Genomic DNA, 21639 nt, shown 5'->3' on the forward strand with positions numbered 1-21639 from the left:
AATGTTTTAAAGGAACAGTTTAAGAATAAAATAATTACCTGAAGAGTTTAGCATTCTCAAGGGCATGATTGTCCTGACGCTTCCTGGGTACAACACAAATAGAAAAAAAAATGCTCCATTGAACCACAATATTAGTGTATAAAACATCAATTTACAGATTCCTACTTCCAGTGCAAAACAGACAGGGCGCCCAGGGCTGCACGCCCTAAGACAACAAGGACAAGGAGGAATGGAGGCAGAGCGTGCTACCTAAAGCCAGTAACCCTTATCTGGTGCATCTAGAAATGGCAGCTGATATATGTCCCTAATAGAAAAGGTGGCAGTAATTATCAATTGTAAAATAGTTCATATATTTGGCTCAAATATTCCATTGGGGTAAACTTAATCATTACCGATATAGCTGTCTAAGTGCACACAAATATGTGTACAAGGACTATGTAAATGCATTATGGTGCAACTCTGAAACTGGTGACTATAGAAAAATGCAGTACACGTCTAAGTACCCATGTGGAAAAAAATCAGGTGACAGTTACATTCAAGGAAGAAAAGTCTACTGCATCCTCTGTATATTGTGAATCCATTGGTGTAGGAGAAAAACACGTGCTACAGAGAAATTTCCTCTTGATATGCCAAACTTTTTCCACTAGCTAAATCACAGGAGTAGAACCAAGGAGTCACAGAGGACCTTTATTTTTCATCTTATTGGGTAAATTTTGCTTATTTCTCTCAACATGAACAGTTGAATAACATGCTGAGGAATAATAAAAAAAAAAAGATGCTATCATTCCAATGTACTGCAGATTCCTAAGCTTAAATTCCAGTACTGTTCTTACATTCATGGCAAATTGGCTCCCTCATATACAACTCTTCCGCGATGGCGATGAGAAAGGAAGAAAACATGGAAATGTCCACAGAGCAACACAACTTTGGGATGAAAAATCAGTAGCCTAAAGATATTTGTGGTAAGATAACTAAAATCAAAAGCTCCCACTCTGACAGTCATGAAGCACAGCACTTTAGATTAGAAAAACAGATCTGTAAATTGTCACAAATAACAGGCCACCAAACTCATCCTGTTAAACCTTACTGTGCTGCAGGTTCTACAATTGGATTCAAGTGCCTTCATGCCACCACAGAGATCTTCCTAAGCGCCCTCAGAAAAGAAGTGATGACCTCCCTGTATTCCAAGACAGACTTGCTCCTGTCAAATCCAGCCAGCATGTAAGAAGACAAAAACAGAATGTTGAATCTCACTTGGCTGAATTTGGTGTTTAATTAGCTAAAAATTTAAGGTTCATGTAGATACGACCTCTGTCAATTTGTAGAGAGGTAAACATCCTCCTAACTCTGCCTTTCAAATACGTAATTTATAAAAAACAGAATTTTTATGACTTACAAAAAATTGAGACTACCACACCCTAAAGTAGATACATCTAATTCTTATTTAGTAAGCACACAGCATCCACAAGCACATCTAAATAAAATCCTAAGGCAACAGTCTACTAACAGAGAGAGTAGACCAGTAGATAATGATGATTTGCATAAATTCAAAAGCATATATATAATTATCAGAGCAAAACTTCTCTAGAACATTATTTGTAGGAGAAGAAAGTGAATTAGAAAATAAAACCCTATCTACTTATTTGCCGTTTTATTTAAAAACAATTTTGCTAAAGTTTCCATAGGATCATCATATAGTGTTCTAACAGTAACTATTGCCCAGAAGATTTTCAAAATTAAATTTTTAATTCCAGTGATGAATACATGAGCTCAATCATGCAAATGGATTCAATCGGAAAAATCTTCTCCTTTTACATTTCTAAGGTAAGACTATGTATGATGCGCCTCTATTTAATCCATGACATCCTGCACCACGTTTCTATTCTCTTGCATTAACTTCATTCGTGGGGTCTGAACCAAAGGCTTCAATGGCAGGCAACCATTCTGGTCAACGTTTCTCTGAACAGCTGTTTCCGACTTTTCACTGCAGTATAGGCTTAAACAAATACTGCTAGGAGATTGAAATCATTCCTGCTTCATAGGAACCTTTTTACATTAGATCAGAAAACTATATTATCTAAGGATGTAATATTCTCTTCCATCTTCATGTAGATCCTTCCACTAAGCACTACCCATAAAATCGTTTCCCTTCTAGAAGTTTCTGAGAAAAATTGAGAAAGAGAAATGAGTGATGGGGCACTTGGGGAATTTACTGACATTTTAGAATACGGATTCTTACTATTGAATCATGCATTTGGGATGTCTTTCTCTTTCAAGGTAAGCACGATTGGGAAAGGTCTAAAAGTTTTTTGCTCTCTTCCACTCACACCAAGGACAATAAATTCATTTTAAAAATTACTGGGCTTTCAAAGTTAGTCTAAGGTCTGATAGCAACACTTTGATTGTTTTTTTAGGCGTAACACTTTTAGCTAAGTGCCTTCACCATTCCAAACAGTGCATAGAATCCTGAGTATTTATTGCTAAAATGTATGAAAATGTTTGTACATGAGAAAACATATATATTATTAAAAGAAATTTGTATTAACTGGATCATTTTCACCTAAGAAAATACTTTCTTTGGACTTCACAATATTATTACAAATCATCAAGTGTACTATTGTATAAACCTACAATTTTAGTTGGCATTTCTCAATGTACTCAGAGCTGTAAGGTCTATAGTATTGCAGTTAATTATGGCTACAATATTTCTCTACAATCATATAGATTCAATTCATTTTTAAGATTCTCTAATAGTATGTTGAAAGTAAATTCTGATTATCCTTGTCAATTGATACATTTAAAAATGCGACATGAGAGCGATTCTTATACAGAAACAGCTAGTTATCATTTTATTCACTGCGATTTCTTTTTATGGTAACCAAACCCACACAGTCATTTTTGGCACCCACTGCCAACAAAGGAGCGGTATTCCAAACACAGTTTCACACTCTCATCTAAAATGTTCCCTAACGTTCCGGAGCCCTGTGAGAGCAGGGGGACATTTTACCAGATGACAAAACTCTACAAGATCTGACGTGGAAGCGTCCAGTGGGCGATGATGGTACACAAAACTTGAGGGCAAAACACAGTCAGTGTAGAGAGGCATTTTTTTTTTTTGGTGGACGGTCATTTTCGGAAGGGAGTAGCACTGACAACGCTATTCTCCTCTGCATAGCTTTTTCAGGAGTGACAGAACTGAAGGAACTGAAGCATAAGAAATCAAAGTGGGACCACACGGGAGAGCTGCCATGTTCCTGACCTGAGCATGTCATCGCCCTTGGCCTTTCTTCATGGTCCCACCCAACTGAACTTGGCACCCAGTTAACCAGTTTCCTCAGAGAAAAAGGAAAAGTCCAGCCACAGCTGCCTGTGCGGACCTCCTCAGAGGTCCCTCCAGGATAACAGCTGGTGGCATTGGCAGGAAGGCAGGCTTGCTCTGCTGATGAATAAAGGCCTACAGTATCCGGGCTGTCAATCCGGAAGGTTCTTCTTAGAAAAACACTAGCCTAGAAAAAACTCTATCTCAGGAAATTAATCATCACTGGATGGTGGCAGAAGTCAAGCGAGCATTAAAGAATAACATCCTAAATAACAGGACAGAATGACAAGCCAAAGAAAAACAACAACAACAACAACAACAAAAAAAAATTCACTCTTGTCTCTTTCCAATAATGTAGCAACAGAAACAGTTTTGTAAAATGATTATTTGGTCTTTTTTGAGAATGCGGTGGTATTAGAAAGAAAATAAAAGGGATTTTTCAAACTTTTATGAAAAATGGAATCATGATATGTTTCTGGGTGCAAAAAGAAGTCTAAAATCCTAGGTACTGTTTTTCCAAAATTTGCATTTTCCTCGAACTTTCTGAAAACCCCTGTATACTTGTATGTCTTATGTTAGTAATTATTAAATGACATTTCCAAAGTGACTGCCATGCATTTGGTTCTAAAATGTCACAGATTCTGAAGTGTGGAGGCAGTGCATGGCCATTTCGGAGCACGGCCACTCCAGCACTGGCGGCCCACTGCCCACTGAGATGCTTGCTCCCTGTCCCCTGCCTGCAGTGCACCTGCAAAGCGGAGAAAGGACCTTCCACAAAGGCACGACCAGTGCCACAGTCTGGCTGAAATCAGACTTAGTTCCTCAGAAGGATTGTAAAAAGGCATTTTTCTTAAAGCCAAAATCATTCTAAATACCTCTCTTAGCAAAAATCCCGCCCTGACAACCTTGATTCCCACTAAGCTGAGCCAGTTGCCAACGGGAGGAGGAATATGTGTATCGCATACAGCATTGCCAAGCAGTTCAGAGAATTCGTCAGGGCAAAGTAAAAATATTGTGATGATAACCCTATAATTTGACATATTTTAAATCTAATTTGATCTTTAAGACCTAATGGAAAACTGAACTATATTTTTCCACACGGGTTGCAATGAAGACATCACCAAAGATATTTGTAGAATTTACATATTTAGTCAAGATGATTTATTTTGACTCTAGCATAGTGCTTTTAATGTTTTTCCACAAATACTTTTGCTACTTTTTGCAATTGTGATTTCACTTTTCTAGTGGAATGTTTTCCCCACCATACAGTAAAAGTAATTACCATAAAGATGACTAAGAATGTAAGTAAGTAGAATTTCACATGAAAATGATTTTGGAAAGGAAGAAATTTGTCTCAGATGAGGCTATCTCAATTAAGGCAGTTACCTTTAAAACTGACTCTGCTGTGAAAAGCAAAACTAAACAAAATTCTCACAACATTTTTCTCCTTGGATAGAATATACACTGTTTCTTTGGTTTCATAGCAGGTCTGGTTCACGTATGAGTTGTTGTAGGCCCAAACCACTTCTCAAGGTAAATGTAGAAACAGCAGAATAAAACAGTAAACGGCAGCTAATAACCTGTTATCCTCATATCAGAATAGGGCATCACGGCCGCCTCTGCGTTGCAAGGTGCCAGCTCTCCTGCGGGAACGCATGCACAATTTCTGGGAACCTGAAAGATGAACAAGATTTCAAAGATGATTGCACGGCAATGAATTCCGGAGGCACGCTGCTTTTTCACCCACACAAAATACCTTATTTTGGAAAGAAAACTTGGAAATTCAATCTCACAAGAAAGTTCCTTTTTATGTCAACAAAAATATCCTTTTAGCATAATTTGTATCTTTTTGGATAAATGCTTGTATTAAAAGAGATTTGCCTATAACCATGAATGAAGAGGTAATTTCAAAAAAATCAAATGAGGGTCCAGTGTGGTAGTCTAGCAGCTAAAGTTCTCACATTATGCATGCCAGGATCCCATATGGGTGCTGGTTCTAACCCCAGCATCCCCCCCTCCTATCCAGCTCCCTGCTGATGGCCCGGGAAAGTAGTCGAGGATGGCCCAAAGCCTTGGGACCCTGCACCTGCATGGGAAACCTGGAAAAGGCTCCTGACTCCTGGCTTCAGACTGCCTCAGCTCTGGCCATTGCGGTCACTTGGGGAATGAATCATCTGACGGAAGATCTTTCTCTCTGTCTCTTATCTTTGTATATCTGACTTTGCAATAAAAGACAAATAAATCTTTAAAATAAAATAAAATAAAATAAAATGAGTTAAAGCTTACTGTATTGGGACGAATACATGATTGAATCCATGCTTACAGCTAAGACTTTCAGGAAACTTCTTTTGGTGCATCAGCAATTCAACTACAGGACGAGGCCTCAGATAATCCTCACAGCAAATTCTTTCCTATAGTTTATTCCAGCAATGTTATGTTCTGGGCTAAAATTAATTTCTGAAAGTGGAATCCAAAACAAATCGAAGTACAGCCCCTGAGATTTCACAAACTCTACTGAAGTATTGAAGAAAGGGACTTTCTCATATTTACAATGAATGTTTATCCAAGTCTGATCCTAAGAAACACAAGGAAGACCGAACCATTTAATTCAAACTGATTAATCATCAGCCATCTCCAGAAGGTTTATTCTGCAGTATAAAAGCCTCACAGAAAAGAAAAAAAAAAAAAAAAACTCTACTGGACTACTCAAAGGCCGGTATGGCTAATCTATTTTTTTAAGCATTGCTTTTGTATTGATACACTACACCAAAAGCCTCCACGAAGGATTGAAACTTTAAGAGAGGAGAATTAAAATACATTCTGTCCCAGTATCAGCTCGCATGAGCACATGAAGCCCTATGCATGTATAAAGGAAGTTGTTTGGTTTAATCTCTCCACCCCCGACACACACAGCCCATCACCTCGTTTCTGCACCTCACTACAGTAGGACTCCGGGACACCCTGTGCACTTTGAGACATGAATCGTTACCAGCAAGAAGGCCCACTTGGTTCCTCAAAAGACAAAAAGAAAAAAAAAAAGATGCAGAAAATAGCTTCTGGAATTGAAGCAAGAACCACGTCAGCAAGCAGATGAATGTGGGTGGTCAGATAAGAGCCCATTGCTGCAAAGGGCAAATCATTAAGCAAATGCTAGAATTAGTTTCTTTCTAAAACTTTGTTCTTGCCTCAGATCAACCATTTGCTGGCACTCAAAATGACACCTGTCAAGTTGCACTGTGATTAAAATGGAGAGTCTCAGCAACGTCAAAGAGCAAAATTGATTAATGTTGAAGGACTGGCAGTGAGATCACTGCAAAAAACATGTTCTATAAGATAATTAACTAGATCTCTTTAACACACCACATAGCAAATACCACTGCTGTTTTAAAAAGTCAAACTAAAGTATTTAAAATACCAAGATAAGTACCTTGGCAATATGATCACAGCTAAAGCAAAACAAGACACCCCTCAGCAAAAACAAACAAACAAACAAGCAAATAAAATCACTAAGCTACTTTGTATCCTCAGTAAAACTGGTTCATACCATTAGTGTGCCAGCATTCTAAAGACAGAGCTTTTCAATAGAAACAAGATGTTGCAGTATTTACTAACCACGCATGACTGTGCATGGTCAGTCCACAGCCACTAAACTTAGAGCAAAGTAGGGTAAAGAATTGCTTAAATCTCAAAAGATTGGTCTTCTGACCTGTGCCCTACAGCAATCACCATTCCTTCCAGCCTCCTTCACAGACAACAGAGCACGGGAGGTCTCCCCAGGAGACAGCACAGAGGAAATGCTCCATTTTCATAAGGTTTGTCCAGCCTTACTTTCCAGGACAACAGCCCTTGGGAATGAGAAGTCCTTCCATGACACAAACATATATCTGAAACTTTAGGTGTAGAAGCCACCCCTCGCTCAAATTTGATTTCTATTGCATAATTTGAAGCTCATAACCTCTTTTAATATTTGAGTTTTGTTGAAAAACAAAGCAATGGTTATAATGTCATATTTATTTTTTTACCTTACAGAGTTTCCAGGCAACTAATAAAATTTTAAAGCAAAGATCCCAAAGACGACAGATCAAAACTGATTTTATCAATTCTGCAGATCAATGAATTGCAAAATGGAATCGATAATGGCACTGATGAGGAAGGTAATTATTGTTACTAAAAGAAAAACACACTGACATCACAGAGGGGAATTATTAATACTAAAATGAAAGTCACAGAAACACCATCACAGTACTAATTTTAAGAGAATGAAGTTAGTTTCTCCAACAGTATAGAAAAAAAAAAATCCTTCCTCAAATGTTTTTGAGGATGTGGTATGACAAATTATGTTCTCTAGGCTTCAACATTTTGCATGAGATAAAATTCAAATACAGAATAAAAGAGGAGAGAGGGGTAGGCATTGGGTTTGGCAATTAAGATTCCAGTCAGCATGGCCATGTCTCATATCAGAATGACTGAGACTAAAGTAGTCTCTGGGGCCATTGGGATGGCTCAGTTTCTTGGGTTCTTACCATCTGTGCTGGAGACTGATTGAATTTGGGGTTCTTTGGCCTTCTTGCTTTCGTCAGGCAAATCCAGTTATCACAGGCATTTGAAAAGTGAACCTTTCGTGTGTGTGTGTGTGTCTTGATTAACTTCAGATTTTTTTTTTCAAGAAAACATTTTTAAAAATAAGGAGAGATTGTCTTAATTTTGGGTTATTAGAATCAGAAGAAGTTATCGGACAATGAAAATTTAGTATTTAACAAATGTAACAAGTGTTCGAAAAGTGCTAACAAATCTTGCTAAATATTCTCATACCCTTTAAAATTCACTCCAAAATGTGAGGTGAAAATTATTCTTCACATTTCTAAGTGTAGGCTGATTTTTTATTGTCCTGTAGGCTTATCAGAGAGATGTTTTTAAGATTTATTCATCTTTATTTGAAAAGCAGATATACAGAGAGAAAGAGAGACAGAAAGATCTATCCACTAGTTCACTCCCCAAAGGGCTGTAACAACCAGAGCTGAGCCAATCCAAAGCCAGGAGCAAGGAATTTCTGCCTAGCCTCCCACATGGCCACAAGTTCCCAAGACTTTTGGCCATCCTCCACTGCTTTCTTCAGATTACAAGCAAGGAGCTGGATCAAAAGTGGAAGAGCTGGGGCATGAACGGGCCCCCATATGGGATGCCAACATTTGAAGGTTGAGGATTTTAAAATATGTTCTGATTCTTTATCTCCTATGGATAGCAAATATTTGAAAAGCTGAGTGTTCTTGTTCCTATCCTGTTGAGTTCTTAGTCATTTTATCTTTAAGGAAAAAAAAATCTTTGGCTTTAGATATTTATTCTTGCTGGTTCACAGCTTACTGTCACTGAGCTAAGCAAGGCAAGGGTAGTTAATGACAGAAGATGGACAGATAAGAAAACAGTTTTAAAATACCCATTGTTGGTAAGATTCCTATTTCCATTTTCTAATCTTCCAAATTATTTTTAAACAAGTGATGGCTTAATGGTTTAAGTATTCTTGAATAATTATCCTAAGAGCTTTAGCTTTCACTGCAAACTTCACAGGCAAAAATAAGTATCTTCCATCGGTCTTGTTTTTGCTGAGGTTAAACAAATACTAGATAATTCCATTTATTTATGTAAAAATATGTCTACTGAGAGGCAGAGTAAGAAAAATCTTCCAACTGCTGGCTCACTCCCCAAATGCCAACAGAGAGAGCTGGGCCAGATTGAAGCCAGGAAACAATAGCCTCATCCATGTCTCCCATTAGCGTGTAGGAATTCAAGCACTTGGGTCATTCTCTGTTGCTTTACCAGATACATTGGCAGGAAGCTGGAGTGGAAGTAGAGCAGCCAAGACCTGAACCAGTATGCATATGGGATGCTGGCATGCAGGTAGCAGCTTAACCTCACATCACAATTTAAACGGACAGATGACAAGATCAACCAGACACACTTTGGAAGAGAGTTGTCACAATTAAAAAGATTATTTGCTTATACTGAAAAAATGAGCAGAGGAACCTAAAAACAAGATAGGACACCTCATTTCTCAGTAAAAGGAATGTGTAAGCCTAATATGTTTAAGAGAATGCAGACTGCTCTTCACTAGAGAAAAGACATTGCATTTTAATTTTATAGTAGGTAAAAAAAACTTAAGAGTGGCTAAGACAACTGATCTGCTGTATCACCCAGCAAATTGGCACATGAGAAAGTTAACTACACTCCTAAACTAACAGCAGCACAATCTACAGTAACAAAGACATGGAAACAATCCAGATGCCCAACAAATACACTTATCAATCGAAATAAAAGCACCTTTCTCATTCACGCATCCCTAAAGTTCTATACACTGTGTGTACAAGTTTAGGAGTGAGCGTATGTGTGATAGACTGATTGATCTTGAGATAATCAAGGAATAACGTGTTGTAATTAAAAACAACTATGCTCAGGTAAAGATCACAGAGAACAATTGTTTTTATTTCGACATGTGCTCGTGATCATGTTTACAAAAATGCCTCAGCCTTTTGCTGGAGCCAATTACATACTACTGAACATAAGTTAATCTTTTCTTGGTGGTTCAGAATTGTACAGTGCCTTCTAGCCATCCCTGTGCCTCTTGGTTGTGCTGTTTGGTATTAGCGACATTAACTTCTCTCTTCATGTGTCCTTAAACACATGGCATGTTGTCTAACTGAATATAGGCCTCCTGAACAAATATTTGACATCAAACCAGTCATATATCTTGTTCATTTGTTTTAGAAACAATAAATATCTATAAGCTTCCATCACCATTTAATTGTTAGGCTTGTTCTAACACCTAAACAGAGGATTTAGTTCTGTACAAGAACTTAGAAATCATTGAATCCATCAGCCAACTAACAGACACAATTTTTTTTTCAAAAATCCTTTTGTTTATTTATAAAGACTTTTGTTTATTTTTAAATTTTTTAAGTTATATTTTGACAATCTTTACATAGTTAATTGGGGTAAAAAGGTTCAAGGGCTATAAGAAAGTGGGTACGACTATTATTTCCGTATTGTTTCCTTCATGTTTAAAGAGGGGTATTAAGGGAGAAGGCCCACCCAATTGCTAGTACATTCAAGAATCTGGTCTGGGAACACCTCAGACAAAGTTTCTTTGGAGATCTCCCCAATTGAAATGCTGGACTCAGAACCCTAACCAAGAAAAGAGAGAAGACAGAACAGGTCAATCAATCATCTTAGCTATATGCTGGCAGCAAAATATGGGACAAACAGAGACTCTATGATGGACTATGTCAACCAATGGATTTTTCAAAGACCTCATAGTACTTGAAGTGGCAAGATTGGCAGTGATTCATAACTGTTGAAATATCAAAAACACTTGAGCAAGAACCTCGGAGCATACCCTACATTTGGAGCATACCCTACATCCGGGACCTGGGGAGGGTGGGAAACAGACACAAATGGTAACAATAGAGAAGTCAAAGGCATTGCTGAAGGTGCACAGCCCATTAGGGCAGTTCTTGTCTGTCACTGAGGGTCTTCATCATTATGGTCAGTTTTTTTTCTTCCATCCTTATTATTTCTTTTTATTGTTTATTCCTATTCATTTTTTTTAATTTGGCCTTTTGGAATAAACCCAGACAACAGATAAAATAGTGAAAAATTAAGAAAAACTTATCCTGAGCTTTAACTGAGCCACATTTTACACTTAATGAAACATAAATAACAAAGACTAAAATCCGATACTTCATTGAACTATTCATCAGTTTTTAAAGAAAACAACACATCCAATGAAAATATTAACTTTCCCAATGAGCAAATGACAGCAAAATCAGTGATCAGAATAATTTTCATAAGTGCATTATTTTGTAGCCCAAACTGAAATAACTAGCCCATATCCAATTTTCAGCCTCGCCTATTATCTGGACGATGTGTCTAGGGCCTCATCAAGAAAAGCATGATAAACTCAACATTTTAGGTAGTCATGAGATCATCCTTGCCAAAGCCACGATAGTTCTTGCTGGGACAGTTCCTAAGCTAAGTCCCCGGCTCACAACACTAAATTTCACAGAGGAAGCCTGTGGAGAGACAGTGATCCCGCCTTCACACACAGATCCCTGCAGAATGGAACACTCAGTGGCACTACTTTGCAAAAGAACTAGTAGAACTAGATGCTTTGCATAATTGAATCATTTTGTCTTCTTGGTTATAACATGCCTTCCGATTTCTAGTTTTCCTTCCCTCTTTTTCTTTCAAATCCCCTCTATTAATTTGTTTTAAACAGAGAGGAAAAAAACTGAAAAAAAAATATTTTTTTTTTCTGAAAAAAAAAATATCAAAAGCTAGACCATCTCATGGGAGTAATGAGGCAAGAAGATTTGGTTGAAGGGTGCTGATACATTTAAACAACACTTTTTCCTTAGACATTAATGCACTGATTACCATTATAATCAATATTTTGGGGGTTACCACTGTGATAGAGCTGGTTAAGTTGCTTTTTGTGATGCTGGCATTCCACACCAGAAAGCTGATTTCAGTTCCTGCTGCTCTGTGCCCCATCCAGCTTCCTGCTAGTGCACCTGGGCAAGCACCAGATGTCCCCAACTTTGTACTCCCTAGATGGAGTTTCTGGCTTCATGTTTTTCTTTGTCTGAAACCTGGCTGCTGTGGGTATGAGGGAATGAGCCAGGGAATGGAAGCTATCGCTCTCTCTCTTTTTCTCTGTATTGCAAACAAACAAACAAATAAACAAATATATCTTTTAAAGCCGAACAATATTTCTGCTTAGGGTATTTAATAAGAATATTTTACACTGGCATATATGCATTTTCCATGAATATTCTGAAGTTTCTTAGGTGAAATTTATCTGAGTTGACAAATACACTCAAATGACTTAACATACCCAAAAGTTTATATTTTATCATTGAATAAATCTCTGAAAATAATAAACTCTAAGTCACTCTCTATGAAGAGATTTAAGGCATATTTTTAATATTGGTTTGCTTTTTATTTAAAAATATTCTGCATTCTCTAAATGTGAAAACTGATATGTATTAATTTTAGAAAAGTTATTTAGCTTTAGAAATTCAAACTGTTAGTCAATATCTGGAATATATATTCTTTCCCTTGAATGTGGACATTCAGCCACATATGAAATATTCTGAAAACGAATCTGAATGTTCCACAGGACACAGAGCAGACTGGCAGGGCAACAAATCCATAAATTTATCCGTTGAAAGAAAGGATGACTAAGTAAATTAACCAATGATCTAATTAGAGATCAGGAATGTATCTGTAGGAATATATTGGGGATGTTGGCTCTTCTTATAGAGCAAACAAGCACTTTATGAGCACTAAAAGACTCTAACAGATCATGCCAATTTCATGGCAAGTCCATCACCACATCTAACAAGTGAGAAAACTGACGCTCAGCTGGATGGTGTCACCTGGAGTTGGAGAAATTTGAGATCCTCAAAGTACCTTTTTTTTACAAATGTGATAGAAGACAAAGAAAAATTATATTGGAAATTTATATCAGAAAAGTTAAATCATTCAATCTACTTACTTCTGATAAAAAGTGATCAAGAGTTAGGTTTAAATTTTGTTTATCTAGGATGTAAGCAAACAAACAAACAAACAAAAAAAACTCACTTGGTCTCTCCAATTTCCCAGTTTTCTCTCCTGTTTCCTTTTCGATTGGAGTAGTCATCTCCAATGCTGAAGACCATGGGGCTTGGTGCTGACTCTATACATACCTATGTCTATGATATGGCTGGGAAGATCTCAGAAAACCAGAGGGAAAGAGTGGTGGCTCCTGGGTTAGAACATGAAACACTCAAGGCAACACAGACACAAACTTCTGTCTCTGTCCCAAGTGACAGTCATGAAAAGCAAAGCATGACTAACTCTCAAGATAATAAAATGTCACCCCTTAAGGTTGCCTAGGAGTATTCCTACTTTGGGGATTCTTGGTGTACCTTAATCTCATTGTTCTACACACTCTACAAGGGAAGGGCAGCACAGCATCAGACTACTTACTGCCTACGCTCAGACCATATATCAAGCACTTACTTGCTACATGACCAGGAGACCCACAAGACCTTTAGGATAAATGGAAACAATAATGGCAACTATCCTTTCATTCTTTGGTTGTGAGAATTCAAGGAGATACACTGAATCCAATGAACACAAAGCACTTCAATGAATTCAATAAATGAACACAAAGCAGAGGGCCTGGAACATAAAAACTGCTCAAGCATTATTGCTGTTATGATGGGTTTCTACCAGCTGTGGAGATTTAGTCTAGGCCTTGTCACCAATTCCAAATGGCACCACAGTATAAAGCCAGTCTGAGGGCTAGCACTGGGATACAGCAAGTAAGCCACTCTTTGTGACGCTGACATTCTACACGAGAACGCTAATGTGAGTCGGGCCTACTCCACAGCTGACACAGTTTCCTGTTAATGCAGCTGGAAAATCAGCAGGTGGCAGCCCAAAACCGTGGCCCCTGTCACCGATGTTGGAGACCTGGCTCCTCCTGGCTTCAGTCCGCCTTAGCTCTGACTTGCACCAATTGGGGAGTGAATCACCTGATGGAAGACTGCTTTCTCTCCCTCTGTCACTGTCCAACAGGAGGGTGGCACAATTGCCCTGGATGATAATGGCTCATTCAAGTTTACCCTGGTCCTAACTGAACCCTGAAGTTTAATTTAAAGTCATCATGAAACCTTTCCCTCTACCCCTGGGCACAGAAATGAGGAAACAATTCTTGAACATGAAATTTCTTCAAAATTGACAACAGTTTTTGCAAAATATCCAGAAGTGTCTGAGTAAAGGAGAAACGCAATAAAAAGAGCATCAAATTTGGAGCCAGGAAATCCATATTTTGTGCCAGTCCTAATACATGGTGGCTGTGTAATCTTGGACAACTAACTCAACATTTCTGACTTTTTTCACACACAATAAGGGAATCACTTGAACTATCATCTGCTTCCTTCCAGGGTGTATGGTGGTTATGGTGGCATGGTATGATTCTAAGTCCAGTTGATCTATCAATTAAAAACAAGTTATGTCATTTACAATTTTTAGTATTCTATTTCTGTTAAGGCAAAGGAGAGAATTTATCTGGTCTCCATCTCAGGAATAATTTTATTTTTTATTTGAAACAAGCCTCTGGATACCACATTTTAAGACTATTTGGTGTCCCTCTTTAAACCGGCTGCTAGAAAGCTAACATTTAAACATATGGCCTTCTTCTAGGAACTATGTAGATTTTTTTTTAAGAATGTGTGTTATCATTAACATTATTTCTATCTTTAGGTGCTATTCCTACCTTTATTTTTCATTGTTTCATAATCACACTAAACACACACATACACACAACACAACTTAATACTGGGGGCAATTACAAAAAAAATCAAATTTAGTTAGAAATTGTTTCCAAAACTCAACCTATCTGTAATTTCAGTAATATTTGGGCAATACAACTAATCAGTTCCAGGTACATAAAAAGTACTGGAAACTCTTTAAATATGTCTTTCCCTTCAGCCTTCAACTATATTGATTCCAAGAAAAGGTTTGGCAAATACAACAGAAAAGGTGCATGTAACACATATCAGTAGAAACACTAATTATTTTTCTTCTCCAAGGAACTTTATATAAATAATATGGAAATAATATGATCAAATTATATTATCTTTGAGACATGGTCAAATTTCCAACTGCTGTCAAAGCTCAGCAGCAGGCATGGTAAATGCCTCTGACACATTCTTGGACACAGACAACTTAAGCTGGCAGATCCCACACACAAATTCATAGCAGTATAGCAAAGAAAGGGGATAGATGAAGGTTTTGCATTTATTGAACACTCCTGGTTTATTATATCCAATTTACAAAGGTACTTTTGATCAAAAAGCACTAGAAGTCTCAAAACTGCCCCACTCTGAAGGTGTATGCATCAAACTGCTTCAGGGTTGCTGAAATCCTAAGCAGTCAGCTTAACAGTATGAAAATGATTTTCAATGTCACTATGGCTAATCAGTTATATGTGATTTTTTTCTCTTCAGATAAATACAATGTGCATCTGAAATTTATAGTTTGAATTTTAGTCAGCTTTAAACCAATATCCAACAGAAAAACTGGATTAATTTCTATGTTCTTCACATGTATAGAAATACTTGAAGGACATAATTTAAACAGTGTAATCAGAAATTATTTATTCTGGAAACAAATCACAATAAATTTTTGGAGCACTAGCTTGAGCTTCCAAAGCAGTTTGCCAAACTCTGCAGGACCACAAATGGCTTCAGTTCACACACTATTCAGTCATTCTATGTTAGCTGGTGCTACTTGGAATCCCACTTTCATAACTTTTCTTATGTCACGAAAAGAAAGAGAACTTACTAGATTCAATTATATTAGTCATTCTTTAGCACAGACTCTCTTCAAAGCAAAAAATAGCAGGGAAAATTGAGCAAAACTAGATAAAAAAAACATAGATATTACTAAATTAAGTACTCAGTCATCTTGTTTATTTCATTCAGGTTTGTTCTGGTTCCATTGAGAGATTTTAAAAAGGTGCCAGCACTAATCTTTCTGCAACATCTGTTCTCTGATTTAACATGGGTGTAAATAATGTGATCGAGTAGATTATATCTCTTTCATTAGATAGCTAGCAATAAAAATGTACAGAAAACTTTTATTAATGCTTATGAGTGTATATTATTTCATTTTTCAAAGCTTATCATTTCAGTCTCATAATATATAATCTAAGAAGAGCAGGAAGAAACCAAGAATCGGAAAGTTAGGCAATTTCTTAAAGATCACACAGAGGTAGCTTCTCAGCCTCCTAATTCCCAGGCAAGGTTATTTTGTGGACCACGCTTGGGCACGACTCTTAAGGTACCTTCTGTTTCTGCTATTGGAATAACTGTGTGAGATTTTTTTGTGCTCAGAGCCTGAGTTTCTTAATATGCAAAATGTCGAGTTGATGTGGATGTGGTTTGTCCATTAAAATTGCTCAAGAGTAAAAATTTTTGTCATTGACACTAATGAATGAACCAGCTTTGTCCATGACTAATGAAACTAAAACAAAGAAATCAAAAAGTTTACATCCTAAAAAACACTTCTGACTTCGCCGAAGACTCTGAGTTCCCTCTACATTGTCATCATTCAGAAAGCCTTCACGCAATAGATCAGTGTGACTACTTTAGTTGATCAAAATCATGCAAAAACATCCATACGCATCTATCATTAAACTTGCACTCATTCAAGTGATAAAACAGAAATCACTTTAGTATCAACCCAAACACTTACAGGTTCTACGTGAGATTTTTTTTTCCATTTTTTTAAAGACTTAGTAACTTCATCACTACAGATGAATTCACATCAAAATCTTTAGTTGTTAATTATTTCATAACACTTTCCTACATGAAACAAAGACAATCGCTATAACTCATCAAAAGTAATAAACTTGAAATACTTTCTTCAAAGTGATAATAGAGTTTTAAGTTTATCTGCGTATAAATTGTTTAGATGGTGAACGCTATCACCAAAAACTGTAAACAACAGGGCTATCTTGCTCAGGTTTCTCATTGTGTCTCTACGTGTTTAGTGTGTCCAACTAGCATGTGAACATATGTTTGGAAATGTACCCTTGACCCTACGAGCGTAATTTTATGTAAAACTAGAATATCATAAATAATTCTGTTTTTGCCTCCTGGGAAACAGCACCTGATGATTCTCAAACATGAAGGAATATTTGCGTCCTGAAAAGCAGTAAGAACTTCTCTCTCCCTGAGCCTATGGAACTGTACCATGAAACAAACAAACAAAAAAAGACATTCTTCCTCTCTTTGGCTATGTCAAGTAGGAAGGCAACACAGGAATCTCGTGCCATTGCTAAGATCATGAAAAGAGTCAGCCAGCGGTGGGTGCATCAGGGTATTTGATACAAAGAAGAACCCTTTGATACAGAGATAGAGCTAAAGGATCCCAACAGAAGAAACCAGAGAAGGCCAGATGGAATGCAGATTGCCCCAAACTGTTGAGGATCATAAGCAAAACATGTTTCTAGTTTTTGCAATAGTTTTTTTTTTTGGGGGGGGGAGTGGATCACTTTCTCCTCCTTGCGATCATCTGTGTTATTCAGATGGCAGTCAAAAAAGATTTGGCCACATCAGATAGCCTTAAGGTTAAGATACTGTTGCCCCACATCCAAATACATGGAGCTGATTTCCAGCTCCTGCTCACCACTCCAGCTTCCTGCTAATGTGGCTCCTGGAATGCAGCCAAGCAGGCTCAAGTAATCCCTATGACCCATGTTTTGACCTGGATTGAGTTCTCAGGAATCGGTTTGCCTTGGTCCAGGTCTTTTGCATTACAGTTAAAAACAGAATTCACCAGCTATGAGAATTTGTTGGAACTATTGGTTTTCCTAACATCTTTCCTCTCTTTATAAAAATGGGAATAATAAAAATTCTTATATCAAAAGGCAGCTGTTTGAGAAATAAGATGAGATGGCACATGTAAATCATTTAGTGCTGGAACTTGTAAAATCAAATTCAACTATTGACATTGTCATTTATAAAAAGAGTCCAATTTTCACTAGCTGCACATATACACAAACATTACATTTATGTAAGTAGGTACTTATTGTTTGAACTCTAAGAATAACCAGTAATCTAATAGATTGAAAAAGGTTATATGATTTTCACATATGTAACTGCACATGAAATGTGTTTATATCTACATATTTTGTCACAAGCAAATATAACTCAAGGGGAAAATGTGGACAACTATTTTATTTCATAAAGTAAACATTAAGGAATAGGAGATCAACATAGTCAGAATTTCTGAAAAGATTTTATTTGTTTGTTTTTATGATAGAATGACTACCACACAATATAGCTCATTTGTTGGTGTGTCACCAGGAAAAATGTCAGCCTTGTCCTAGGAGTAGGCAAGAAGCAGCACAGCAGAGTGCCTCCCTGTCAGATGAGACTGTGAATTTCCTGTTTCAAGTAGACCCATTCCAGTGTGCAGGGACAGCATCAGGCACCATCTTTTTGTGGAAGAGCTAAATATTCACAGTTTCTTCTGACAAAACTAGTGAATTTCAGGCCATGAGGGGGAAGCTTCAAAAATCCACAATTACTTGAAACATTAACATTTGTTGAAAGCATTCTTCCACAAAAACATGATTGAGGTCTCAAATAGCAACGTGCTATCAACTATGTCCTACAATGAAACCTGAAAGTTATACTTTAAGATGGTGAATTAGCAAATAGGCAACATCAGAGTGGGGAATGCACTGGACCAAGATCCAGCCGAGTCAGCAGAAGAGCCCCTCCTTAGGTCAGCAAGGGCTCTGTATTAGCATCAGGACCACTTTGGGACAGGCCCCAACACCGTCACCAGCTCTGAATTTTATTCATTCAGTAGTATGACAATTCATGTTGCACTTTATGCCAATTAAATATGAACTACCTTCAACTCCATGGCAAACCGTTGAAGGCTACTTTCCCCTGGAACACTGAAAAGCTTATGTTTGTTCAAGAACATTCCCAGAAATTAGACCAAATAACAAGTATAGTCCTTTTACTTCAGAGTAAAATTAGTATCTGAATTTCAGCACAGCTGGGAGGCAGTAAGAAAAAAAAAACAGCACTGACAATGTGGGCATTTGATAGGTGAGAAAAGACTGCATTAGCTGCTCACCCATTTCTGAAGAATGAAGCCTAGGACGAGAGCATTGCCACCTCTGCCACTGACGTGCATCTATTTTACTGCAATTTTTAGATACTTTCCAAGATTTAGTTAACATCCACGATCTGGTATTACTCATTATCAACACTAAGCACCTCCATCTACTATGGGGAGTATAGAATTCATGTTTAGTAAGTTGGGAATCCACCTGTCAGGCAGCATCTTCACTGGATTCAAGCTTCTCTAAGAAACATCAGACTCCTTTCCAAGCTAAGCACCTCAGTTTTCAAAATAATTAGCCTTCATTTTCACAGATGTGCAAGATGTTCAGAAACAAAAGATGCACAACTTTAACATAATCAGCAAATTTATATATGAAAATTTAGAAACTGATTCATATCCTACTTGAAAACATAAGTACGTTTCTGTTGAGAAAACCCAGATTTGTTGAGAGATTAAAATTTAAAAAAGCAAGAGATATTTTACAGATGGCATCCTTTGTAATATTTGAGGGGTGGAAAGCAAAACAAAGAGGGAGGGCTTGGAGGACTCAGGAAGAGGAAGCCATCAAAATGACTATCTATGTCTATAGAACTGAGTCTAAGAACTGGTTCTATTTTCTAAGACTGGAAAGCAACATCCGTCTGCTTTTGGATTGATCATTTCTCCCGGGTGACTCCGAGTGGCCCAAGCAATTTGTGTTATATGCTAGACAATAGCTTGAGAAACATCATCCTTTTAGCTTTGGTTGCTTCTTGATGCTAATGGGTAAATAATGGCATTGCTTGAAAAAGATTAGTTACATAACAATATTACAAAGAAACCACTACATCCTAAGCACAATGAATCTCACAGGAGTTGCCTCCCTGTACAACATGGGGAGGGCTGTGCATCATGCTCCTTCCCAAGCTGTCCTGACATAGACAACATGGAGAGGCAGAGGAATTGCTGTGTAGCCTCACCAAGCATGAGGTCAAGTGGTTACAAGTGAACACATAGAGACAGCACTGTGGGGTGAGAGGTGCTGAGATGAAAGACAGGAACACAAGATTACAGCAGGCACCAAACTTGAGGAAATTGGAGAAGGCCACTGCCAAAAGAAAGAAGCACCATGAGCAAAGCTCAAGCTTCCAAAAAACAACCATTCCTAATGAGGGAATATCACAGACAGGAGACTTACCAGAGGATGTGTTAACAATACACAAAGCGCGAATGGGACAGAGTCAGCTTGCTGTACAATTTAGAACTCTGCATTTTTATATGTGACCTGAGTCTTTTTCTCTTCCTTGAATGAAATAACCATGCTTGGATAATTTCTAAACAAAGAGGCTTATTTAGTTCGCAATTCTGAAGACTACAAATCCAAGCAGCATGGCTACAGCTATGGAGCACCCTGCAATGACAAGCAAGGGTCCTAAGGGAACTAGCTTAATCTCTTCAAGAGCAGTGTCCCCAATACATCTCAGCAGGTGCTAAGATTGCCACGCTGGGGACTTCAGTTCTGCACACAAACCCTTGAGGAACACCACATCCAAGCCATGGCAAATATAAGGACATTAATCCAACCTTCTGCTTGTAGCAAAACTAGACTTTATATCACAAAACTTTTGATTTTGATGCCTTTTTTCTAAGCTGTTTTAAAATCAATTGAGCTTAAAGCCTAGACATATGGATGGAAAAGAATATAAACTTTTCAAGTGTTCCCTAAGCACAAGAATGCCAGCTTTTAAAAAGCATCATACAAAACTCTGAAGTTTCAAGATCAGATCAGCTCTGGTTATTGCAGCCATCCAGGGAGTGAATAAGCAGATAGAAGATCTTTCTCTCTTTCCCTCTGTAACTGTAGAAATCTTGCTTTCAAGTAAAAAGCTTAAATAATATATATTAAAATAATAAAAAGGAAAATAAGTCCACTGCCAGTGATAAGTAACTTTATATACTCAATTTGAAAATAACTATTAAGAAGAGGCAAAGATGGCACAGCAGGGTGAAGACAGGTTTAGACAGACAGCGAAGGATTATCCAAGGTGAAGCAGATAGGACAAGAGCCCAGGAAATAGGAGAGGACAGCCGGAGAACAAAGGGGCACCTGGAGATGCATGGACATGCTGCAGCAGCAGATAATAGAGCATTACACCACAGTGGCAAGCAGCGATCGGAGTTCAACCAACAGCCAGATGGGAAGGGGAGTTCACCGAGATCTCAGAACGCAAACCTAACCACACAACTGCCCATGCTACTGATTTGCTTAATCAAACCTTGAACAGAAACAGAGGTCGCAGAACCCAAGCAATTGGGTGAAGGAACAGGGTGGATTTGACCACCCAGATCCCCACCAGTGCCACATTGGCTACCATTTTGTGTACTCAGGCAACACTTGTAGGTGGGGAACAACAGAGAGCTACCTATGTGCTAAACCAGGAAAGAACTGACTTCTGGAACAATGAATTGCACAGTACCATTGGGAAAACAAAATAGGTCCGGGTGGGCTCTAGAAATAACGGCCAGCAAATTCTGCTACAAAGAGAAAACAAAACAAAACAACCAAAAAATCCATGCCACCAGGACAATCGACAGCCCTGTGAATCAGGACTGTATCGCCTGGTATCTCCCTAATCTCAGGTATTGCT

The 21639-nt window shown here is 37.9% G+C and overlaps 1 protein-coding gene across 2 annotated transcripts in view; it reads right to left on the reverse strand.

The window, feature by feature from the left end:
• Window positions 1-21639, reverse strand: part of HIVEP2 (HIVEP zinc finger 2) — a 188900-nt gene that overhangs the window by 24179 nt on the left and 143082 nt on the right. For both annotated transcript variants that reach the window (XM_040965419.1, XM_040965417.1), the window contains 2 exons: window positions 4900-4993; window positions 39-83 (listed from right to left, as the gene is read on the reverse strand). The gene's annotated coding sequence lies outside the window, so the exon portion shown is untranslated. The remainder of the gene's footprint in view (window positions 1-38; window positions 84-4899; window positions 4994-21639) is intronic.

Source organism: Ochotona curzoniae, unplaced genomic scaffold (assembly GCF_017591425.1).
Source record: "Ochotona curzoniae isolate NIBS_2020 unplaced genomic scaffold, NIBS_Ocur_1.0 scaffold_3890, whole genome shotgun sequence".
NCBI lineage: Eukaryota > Metazoa > Chordata > Mammalia > Lagomorpha > Ochotonidae > Ochotona > Ochotona curzoniae.